Source organism: Taudactylus pleione, unplaced genomic scaffold, assembly GCF_031769625.1.
Source record: "Taudactylus pleione unplaced genomic scaffold, aTauple2 ptg000436l, whole genome shotgun sequence".
Lineage (NCBI taxonomy): Eukaryota > Metazoa > Chordata > Amphibia > Anura > Myobatrachidae > Taudactylus > Taudactylus pleione.
This window is the reverse complement of record NW_028284838.1, coordinates 6,779,576-6,790,000: the sequence shown is the minus strand read 5'-3', so window position 1 is coordinate 6,790,000 and position 10,425 is coordinate 6,779,576.

The following is a 10,425-nucleotide window of genomic DNA, read 5'->3' as shown; positions in this document are numbered from 1 at the left end:
AGACGGGATTTGGAACCGGGGACACACTACCTCCATCAATTGTCTAAATCCCACTGCACTAATGGCGGATACCGGACGCACGTCTAACACCAACATAGCAGTCAAGGCCTCAGTTATACGTTTTGCTTCAGGATGACTGCTGTCGTACTTCATCCTCCTCGCTAAGGACTGTTGGAGGGTCAATTGTTTAGTAAAAGTAGTGGTGTTCCTACTTCCTCTCTGGGATGATGAACGACTCCCAGCAGCAGCAACAGCAGCAGCGGCAGCAGTAGGCGTAGCAATGCAGGATCCTCCGGAGGAATCCCGGATAGGAGAGTCAGTCATGCCAGTGACATGGCCTGCAGGACTACTTCCGATCCTGACTAAGGAGGAAATTGACGAGGAGGGAGTTGACGGTGTGGTTTGCAGGCGCTTGGATACAACAGGACAACGGGATTTAGGTGTCCCTGGACTGCTTACGGTCTTAGCCAAAGTTTCTGAACTTGACAGTAACTTTTTATGAACGCGCTGCAGGTGCCGTATAAGGGAGGATGTTCCTAGGTGGTTGACGTCCCTACCCCTACTTATTTCACCTTTACATATGGTACATATGGCAAGACAGTTGTTGTCCGGATTTGGATAGAAATATTGCCAGACCAAAGAGGTGGAATGTTTGGTCTTCTGCCCAGGCATGACCGTGATGGGCTTTTTCATCACACGGACAACAACTGTCTCCCCCGGAGCCTGATTTAAACAAACCACATCACCATCAGAATCCTCCTCGCCAACTTCCTCCTCAGCGCCAGCTACACCAGTATCCTCATCCTGTTGTACTTCAACAGTGACATCTTCAATTTGCATATCAGCAAGTGGACTGTGGGTGCTCCTTTCAGCACTTGCAGGGGGCGTGCAAATGGTGGAAAGAGCCACCTCTTCCCGTCCAGTGCTGGGAAGGTCAGGCATCGCAACCACCACCACACTTGGACTCTCCTTTGGGATTTGGGATATCTTCTTAGAAAGCACAGTTCTTCGCTGTGCTTTTGCCAGCTTAACTCTTTTGATTTTTTTAGTGGGAGGAGGGCTTCCATCGTCATGTGAAGCTGAACCACTAGTCATGAACATACTAGGGATAGACCTTAGCCGTTCCTTGCCACTCCGTGTCGTAAATGGCATATTGGCAAGTTTACGTTTCTCTTCAGCTGATTTAAATGCTTTTTTCAAGGTCATTTTCCTGAACTTTGTCATTTGGGATTGTATGTGCCCTCTATTATGACATTGGGCATCGGCCTTGGCAGACGACGTTGATGGCATGTTATCGTCTATGTCATGACTAGTGGCAGCAGCTTCAGCACTAGGAGGAAGTGGTTCTTGATCTTTCTCTATTTTATTTTTATCGGAGAAAGTTTGGTCCTCCATTTATGTTATATCGATTTGATATATACGTGCGGCTAAACACAGAAAATATTTTTTTATTTTTGCTGGAGAGTAGTGCACTTTGTGGGTTACACCAGCCTTTAAGAAATGAGCCAGCCGGCTCTTTACTTATGGGACACAGGCGCACGCTTGGCGCTGCTCCTTTGTTGATGCACGTGCGGCTACTGCGCACACAATTCACAAACACAGAAAATAATTTTTTTTTTGGTTTGGACTGGAGTGTACTTTCGGGGGTTACAGCACCCTTAACGGTCAAGCCAGCCGGCCCTTTACTTATGACACAGGCGCACACTTGGCACTACTTTGTTGATGCACGTGCGGCTACTGCACACACAATTCACAAACACAGAAAATAATTTTTTTTTTGGTTTGGACTGGAGTGTACTTTCGGGGGTTACAGCACCCTTTAACGGTCAAGCCAGCCGGCCCTTTACTTATGACACAGGCGCACGCTTGGCACTACTTTGTTGATGCACGTGCGGCTACTGCGCACACAATTCACAAACACAGAAAATATATTATTTTTTTAGCACTTGGGGGGAGCACCCCTGATGGACAGAGCACCCCCTGGACAACACTACAGCACCCCTTTAGGACTGGGACACTGCACAGGACTTTGGAGTGGACACAGCCCCTATGGAGAACTGACTGCACAACACAGTCCAGCCATCCCCTATGGACTTTGAAGTAGTGGACACAGCCCCTATTAACAACAGCAGCACAGCACAACACAGCCAGCCCCTATGGACTTTGAAGTAGTGGACAACAGCAGCACTACACTACACTACACTACACAGCCCTAACTCCCACCCTCCCTCTTCACTGTCCACAGCCGAGTGAGAAAATGGCGCCGACGCGGGTACCTTATATAGGATCCAAAACCCGCGAGACTCGGAAGGCGGGATGATGACGTTTTGCCTCGATTTCAGATCCGAGTCAGGCGGGAAAAGTCGAGCCTGACTCGGATCGGACTCGGATCGGGGGGGCTCGGGGGGGTTTGGATTTCAGAAATCCGAACCCGCTCACCCCTAATAAATATATATATATATATATATATATATATATATATATATATATATATTTATCTCCTCCCAACAGCGATTGACTGCATCTACCTTCCAGAGGGGAAAAAGAGAATTACGGCAAGTTTGGCCTGGTTTCGTCAGTGATCCTGTTAGTTGGATCACAGATATGTGTATAATAGTTCCACAATTTTGGAACTGAAGTTAGGTTTGTAATAGGGTCCTTTGGGAGGTATGGTCAATTGCAGTGTCTGTTTACCTGGGACATGGTAATAGTTAAGCAGGCAAAGGGGCATGACTTGCATGCCAAATTGATGTGGTTTGAGCTGCATGTTTGTATATTGGGTGCATGGCTTAATGCAGAATTATCTACCCCCAACGTGTACCAGATGTGATATGCAATAAAGTTTTATGTGGCATGCCAATTTACCAGCTAAAATCAATCTAAGTTCCAGACTTACATTTAGGCATCAATATTTTATAAATAAAAAAAACAATTTGATTTACATATAATGTCAGTCTGTGTATTGGTCTTGCTGGCTGCCACCAACTCCTACTTCTCCCACTTTCACCTGTTCTACTGTCAGCGTGGTAGCAGTCATTGAGTTGGTTTGTTTCCAGTTCTGTGGCATCACTGCTTACACACTTATGTGTGGCATCTTCTGATAGTTAGCTTCAACATTGTTTTTCATGGAAACTGAGTTTTGTTGTGCTTGGTACAGGAGTAGCCAAATATCCTACTCTAAGAAGTTAAAGTGATTTATTGTGCCTTCCAAAACTCAAGAACTGAGGACTACGCATTGGTCTGTTATTAGCATGATACAGTGAGAAATTACTAATCATATATATATCTTCTCTGAACATTTTAACCCCTGAGTGTCGCCGCTGTTGCTGCTAAACTACTGGAACTAGTTCCATAATTGTGGGCAATGGGCTGAAGTTATCTTCAAGTACAGTGAGTGCCAGACACCTGCACTTATATATTACTCATACATACTCGGCACTCGCCTAAATACATTCCAAACTGTATTTCATTTAATTTCGGAGAATGTTAGTTCTAAAGTATTTGCAATATTGTCACATACCACAGGCACCGCAGATGCCTGAGTGCTGTGGTTTAAAGGCAATTGTTTATTATTTTTATTATTATTATTTTTTTTTTTTCTTGTGGCCACAGTTTCTCTTGCACCCCAATTTTCCATTTGTAAGTCAAATTTTGTCAGTTAATTCCCCAGGTGCTCATTAATTGATATGTCTCGTTAAGCCAGTGAGCCAGCACCGAAACCCATTGGAGAAGCATAATTTCTATGTAAAATCTGGAGCTAAATGATGACCGGGGATTGGTATGGGATGCTGGTACTTTGGATCCCAGTGGTGAAAATCATGACGCCGTCATCCCCACAGGGTTAGGATACCGACACCCGTTGGTAGGTATCCTTACCCTCCTTCCCTGGTGCCTGAACCTAACCCTCCCCTAACCCCAACTGTGCTACTTACCTTTGGGATGCCAGCCCTGGGATTTTGACAGGTGTCGCGATTCTAGCGCCGGTATTGTAAGTGCCGGCATCCTAAATATATCCCTGATGAATGTTGTGACAAAGAAAATAAAGGAGAATTTTAATCCAGCATAGATGTGTATAATGGCCGCCCATTTGTGCCTTATCCAGGCTGTCATCAGGGGCCCCTGATGTATTATATAATTTTATGGCCCTTGACATCACATTTAAATACTACACATTTTGACTGCTGCAAGCTCGATCTGTCTAACTATCTCCATGTGTGCAGTATTTAAAGATACTATATCTTAAGGTATATTTCTGAGTTATATCTCCTATATGAGGCAGATTTATAGAGTAATCATGGGACAAAAACCGAGGTACACCCTCTGCACACAGCTGTCCCCAGCTGAACTCCAGCCAAAGCTCATGCTGTCAGATAACCGAGTGAGTTGCAGAAGCACTACAGGAGTCTCCTAACTAAAAAGATGGGGTTGCCTTAAGGTGGACAAACACATTTATTACTAAAAATTACTTTGAGGTTTCTAGCTAACTACCTAACACTGTATCAAGCACAATTGTTCTGTTAACCATTAGTTAATAGGTGGAAATATATTATACAGTATATGCAAGTAGAGTTGATTGACAAATATTTGGTAAATTGACCAGCTTGCCTCAGCATATTTACATTTATTGATATGAATACAGACTGTTAATTGGCAGAATTAGAATGAAAGGGAATGTCTCGTTTGGCACACACCCCTCTATGCTAAGTATCCATACATACCACATTAGTTGACCATTAATTTCAACTCTATTGTTATCTTATAGCTGCTGCTCCAATAGTAACCCTGAGGGGAGGAAAAGCAGAGGCTGTGTCTGGATATGGAGAGCCACCGGTGTAACTGTACCTGATGGGACAGGTGTATAAGCTATACATCCAGGTGCCACATTCATTTTAAACCACCTGTTTTATCATCTTGTGTAGAATGAGAGAGAGTGCTCCAGCTCTGAGATGCTGCCTCGTTCCTAGGGCATAGAACAGCACCTGGTGTAAGGTAATGATGAGGGTGATTCCCCCTGAAGCACCTCACTTCAATATTACAAGGGTGTGTCCTGAGGTACATAATCTCTCCTTTATAATTTATAGAACACTTCCACATCATTTCTATGTTGTGACCAATGTGTTATGCAAACCAGTACACTACTGCTTGGGTTTACTGGGCAGAAACATTTATACATAGTATTTCCCACCCATTAAAGAACCTGTAAATGTGTTTTCTGTAAGAAGGATTTTTGCACAGAACATTGTTTTAAATAAGTAATGTATTAGTATAATGTTACTGCAACTAATTTAAGGGATAAGGTGGCATGAATGTATGCAAGTTAAAAGTACAGTGAGACATATTTGTACATACAAACCATGTTCTGTGTGTGTGTGTGTTTTTCTCTTTCCTGGAAACAAGTTTCAACAAATCCCCTTCTGTGTATAAATGGAAGGGATCAGATAGTGCATGAACTGAGCAGCTGCATAAGAATTGGCTGAAAGCTCCATCACCTGAATCATTATTTCAGTATATTATTGAGTACTTTTAGCATAGTTGTGTTATGCGTGATTTTGCTCTGCAATATTCAAAGGAAAGCCATGTGGTTGGAAAGATGAAAATAAAGCTTCATGTAATATTGAATATATTGCTGTTAACAGGTCACTAGGTAGGGGTTCCATGATTTGTGCATTTATTGTATTATGGCCCTGAATCAGCATTGAATGCTATTCCAATGTTCACGCAGTTGATCGATTATCGGTGGTCTGTGCATGTGTCCCAGCCGCATTGTGCACGCACTGCGAATGAATTGCGTTTGCACGCTGTGAGGATTCACTCACGATTGACAGGAAGAGACTGTTATGTGGGTGGTTACGGGGCGTTCCGGGCAAAACACAAGAATGTTGGGACTGTTTCCTGGGCATGTACTAGCCAGCGTCTGCTATCACACACGCACAGAAGGAACCTCCAGCATCTCAATTACCACAGTTATTCTGGGTGAACATAGAATAAAGGTGCTTATCCACTATGCAATTAAACAGGCCGATTGAACGATAACGACATTATCGTTCAATTGCTTGTTAATTGTCTGCATGTTTGGCAGTTTAAAGTAAAAAATGACCAGTGATGCGTGTGCTCGCTGGTTATTTTTGACATTATCATCGCTCGAACATGCTGGTCAACCTGATTATAATAACGTCAGGTTGAGCATGTACGGGGATGATTGATGAGCCTACACTGAACGACTGAACGTTCAGTGTAGGCACATCACAGACTGTGAAACTACTGCACAATTAAAATGGCAAAATCGTGCTCTCGTTTCACAGTTGGCAAGTGGATGTGCGGCATTAGTCGAGCTGTCAATGTTTTGAAGATCTGCGTACAATGCTGCGTTTGTGTACGCAGTTGTGGGCAGCTACCAGGGCTCAGGTGGGCATCTCAATACAAAAGCTGCTACCTGTTGCATTAGCATATTTTAGCTACTGCGATCCGTGAGAGTACGCGGCAGCGTATGCATTACCGTCCATTTCTGAATCAGGTCCTATATCTCTTATGTAATAGTCTGCGAGATGCAGGCACATGCTCAATTCCAGCGCGTTTGCCCATATTTTTAAAGCAACAATAATTTAAAAGGCAAAACCAGCCAGAATTGCATACGTACTTGCAGGCTATTGCATAAGGGGATGCAATTGGGAAACCGGCTGGCATGATTTACCCCGGCGTTGGTTAAATGACAGGCCTGTCATTTTCCCGACGCTGGGAGACAGGCGCCCCGCATCCCGATCGAAGGGATGCCGCGCTCCACGAGCGGACAGCCGTGGGGGGGAGGGTTAGGTTTAGCGCACCCGGGGGGGACCTAGGGTTAGGCACGCCCGGGGAGGGTTAAGCTGCTGCTGCCAGGATCTGTTCAGCTGTTGGGCTGCCGGGAATCGAACCATGTTGCTGGCGGTATTTCATACTGATTCCTGCATAAGGCCCAATAATTGTCTACCCACTCCCCACCCATTTGCTGTGGTGAGAGATTGTAATGTAGCATGCTGTGTATGCTAATTTACTTGATGTGGTGTCTACAGGGAAATTGTAGTGTATGGAGTAAGCCAACATGGGATAGAGCATAACAATTACCATTACCAACAATCACCATACTGTACAAAGCTTTCTAATTACAGGTTGTACAACCGTCCTTCTTCACCTGTTGGCAGGTGACATCATTAGAGTGGTGATATACAACAAACATGTTAATCTTGTAATGCATTGAGCCTTGTCTGTGACATGTATCTTGCATGAGAACCTCCACTCTGTTTTAGGTAAAGAAAGGCAATAAGTTCCTTTTTACTCTTGCTCACTGAGATCCTGATTCTGAGTCGCATGCAGGTCTTATGCGGCAGCATTTGCAATACAGATGGATTGCATACAATGTTAATACAACTATACTGTACATATGTTTTAATGCCCACACACCACAACGCCCCACTTGTGTCAATCAGCTAGCACAACACCAATCTCAAGTATTGACACTTACATATACGCCATGCTGGAACACCACTTCATTTTATGTATTAATGTAATATTACAGTTGGCAACACTGTATTCCAAAAAGTAGGAATGTGACATACAGTGCTTACTCTCAAGGGAATGTCTGCAAGATTTAAGAATGTTGTTGAGTTTTCCCACACTCTGGTAGAGTAGACCAGCCTCCCAGATATTACCCACTCTCCTACTGAAGTGGCCTGTCCACCACAATTCATGCTGAATAAAGTGATCAGGCCTCTCGCTCCACAATGCTGCAAATTCTGGCATTGCACAGCGGTGTCTCGATTATGTAATTCACTATAGCAGGTCTTCCACACCTCCCATCTGGACCTACACCTCTGGGATTTTTAATGCAACTACAATTAATATGATAAACTTCAGTAAGAAGATTGCCCTGTAAAATTCTGTGGAACTTCACATTCTGTACAATTTACATGTATAAAAAGTGTTTAAGTAAAAAATCCTGAATAAAACTCTCCCAGCTAGTAAGTTCATTTTCAGTGATATAATTTCATATGTAGTGATTTGTTTAAAAGAATGTACACTCTTCTCATATGTATGTCAGCTGGGAGATGAGAATAATATACGTAATACAACAAGAGCAATTCCAGACGGCAGTGGATTGAGGAAATCATTATATTCTTGGTAAAATGTTTTTGTCTATGGACAAATTATAGATAAAGTAGATGTTACTGAATTCAGTTTAGGTCAGTTGACACCGTCACCAGCCCTGGACGGGCAGTGGCCAATGATGTACAGTCACACATTTCACTAAAACAAAAAGGGAGAGAAAAGGTGAGTCATTTGGAAAGGTTTGGATATGCGATCCCAGCACTGATAATGTCAGCGGTCAGAATCCCGGTAGTCTAATCCCGATGGTGGAAATCTAGACACATGCGGGTAACTCTAACCCTACTTTCCCTCACTGTAATCATTCCCTCCCGCAGCTTAACCCTAACTCTTCCCCAAGTGCCTAACTCCTACCTCTAACCCTAATACTCCTCATCGGGTTCAAAGCTGTCGGGATTCTGGAGCCGGAATTCTGACCGCTGTCTGCACCAGGATCAAGAATACATCCCTTTCGAAAGGTTGCATTCAGATATCATGTTTATACAAACAAAATTATAAACACAATCGTTTTATATGGTGTGCATTAAAATAGATAGTCTATCTAATTAGAGCAGCACTTTAATCCAATTTAAAGGTGCAGGGTCACTTACCTCATCAATCCAGACAAAGCAGAGACCAGCACTCACTTGTAACCATAAGCATGGAGAAAGATTTAATGAAATAACAACAGGGATTCGAATCACATAGCAAGTGACCGACCGCTGTTTCAACTGCCCACTGGTAGCTTTCTTCACCAAATGGTATCAATTCTATACAGTGGCGGAACTCCCGGAGACAATGGAGTCATTTCTCGTTGGGCGCCAGCCCTGAAGGGGGCACCTGGCTCCATTGTCCCCCGGCCGTTCTGTGTACTGCATGGAGAAGGAGCGCTGCTGATCGGCGCTCCACCTCCATTGGCGTAACTACGGGTGGTCACTCTCCATAGGCCGGACGCCCGGCTCCTTCTCTCTCTCCCCCCAGTGCCAGCGGCAGCTGGAGCTCACTCCTGAGCTCTGGCTGCCGGGTCCCGCAATGCACTATGGGAGTGACGTCACTCCCATAGTTCCGAGTAGCGGGCGCCGGGGACAGATGGCAGCAGCACTGGAGCGGTGTTCAAGGTAAGTATTGTTTTTTTTGTGTGTGCATGCGGGGGGTGCTCACTACAGGGGGCATTACTGGGGGCATTACTGGGGCACTACTGGGGCTTACTACATGGGGCATTACTTGGGCTTACTAAAGAGGGCACTACAGGGGCCTTACTACTGGGGGCACTACAGGGGCCCTCACTACTAGGGGCATTACTAATGGGGCACTGCAGGGAGCATTACTACTGGGGGCACTACGAGGGCCCTTACTACCAGGGGCACTGCATAGGGGGACCATTACTGGTTGGCACTACATAGGCGGGCACTGCACAGGGGGACCTCTACAGAGGGCACTGCACAGGGGGACCACTACTGGGGGAACTGCATAGGGGGGCGATGGCAGCTGGGGCTGGCACAGGTGCTGGGGGGGGATGGTTTATTTTTTTTTGGGGGGGGGGGGCACCAACATTTATCTTGCCTACGGACACCTGGGATGAAGTTACGCCACTGATTCTGTGTCATGTGACCATTTTATATATTCTTTATTTTTAATGTCTCGATTTTGCTTATTGAACACTTTAGTAGAGGTTTAGCACATATATAATGCTATATAAATGACAGTAATATCCCTTAGATAAAGTAATCTCAAAAGAAATTACAATTACTGTATAGATAAAAGAAATGTGAAAAAGTGTTTAAAAAACTGCTGTGCACTATCTCAGTAGCATTGCTGGGTGTCAGTGTATGTTAGTGAAATACAAATAAGAGTGAAAATGGATACAGTTGCTGTTATTAAATATCCCTGAAGGTGTGAGAATACATTGTATAAATTATGTAGCCATTGATGGAAAAAATTATAATAGTTGGGATGCTATGCTATGTTATTTGTAGGTTTCTTTCAAATGGGTGATGTATATCAGTATATAAAAGGTATAACTGATGCAGATACACTTTCTAGTTGTGAATGTGAGGTAGATTCTCATATATGTGATGGCAGAATATAATAAATGTAAGCCTGCATCTATGGGAGTTTAATCCTACAGTAACAAGACAATAACACATAAAATATAGTATCAATATTGTGTATGCAGATAAATCAGAACTATATGTTCAGCATATCAATGAGCATATTTAATCATTTCATGTTTATTTTCTCTAAATAATAACTTTTCCTTAGGGAAGATATGTGTATGTATATAAGCCAGCGTGAGGCAGCGACACG